This window comes from Marmota marmota, unplaced genomic scaffold, assembly GCF_001458135.2.
Source record: "Marmota marmota marmota unplaced genomic scaffold, marMar, whole genome shotgun sequence".
Lineage (NCBI taxonomy): Eukaryota > Metazoa > Chordata > Mammalia > Rodentia > Sciuridae > Marmota > Marmota marmota.
In genome coordinates, this window is record NW_026000101.1 from 1,124,489 (window position 1) to 1,124,802 (window position 314).

A 314-nucleotide genomic window follows, 5' to 3' on the forward strand; every position below is an offset into this window, starting at 1 on the left:
AAGCTCAAGCAAAAAAAAAAAAAAAAAAAAAAACCACCAAATACGCAAAATAAAGGTATTGTTTCCATCTACAACTAAAAATATTTTTTGAAAAATTAAAAGGTTTGGAGATGTAGCCCATGGGGTATAAAGCACCCTGGGCTTGATCCCCAGTGGCAGGGAAGGGGGATTACTATGATGAATATGTTTTAAATTGCATGTGAGGCCCAGTGAGAAGCATCTAAGGTCGATTTTCCCGAAGTACAGTATTTGCATCCAGATTTTCTCAATTTGAATCTTTGGATGTTTTTCAATTAGCATTGAGAAAAAGTAAC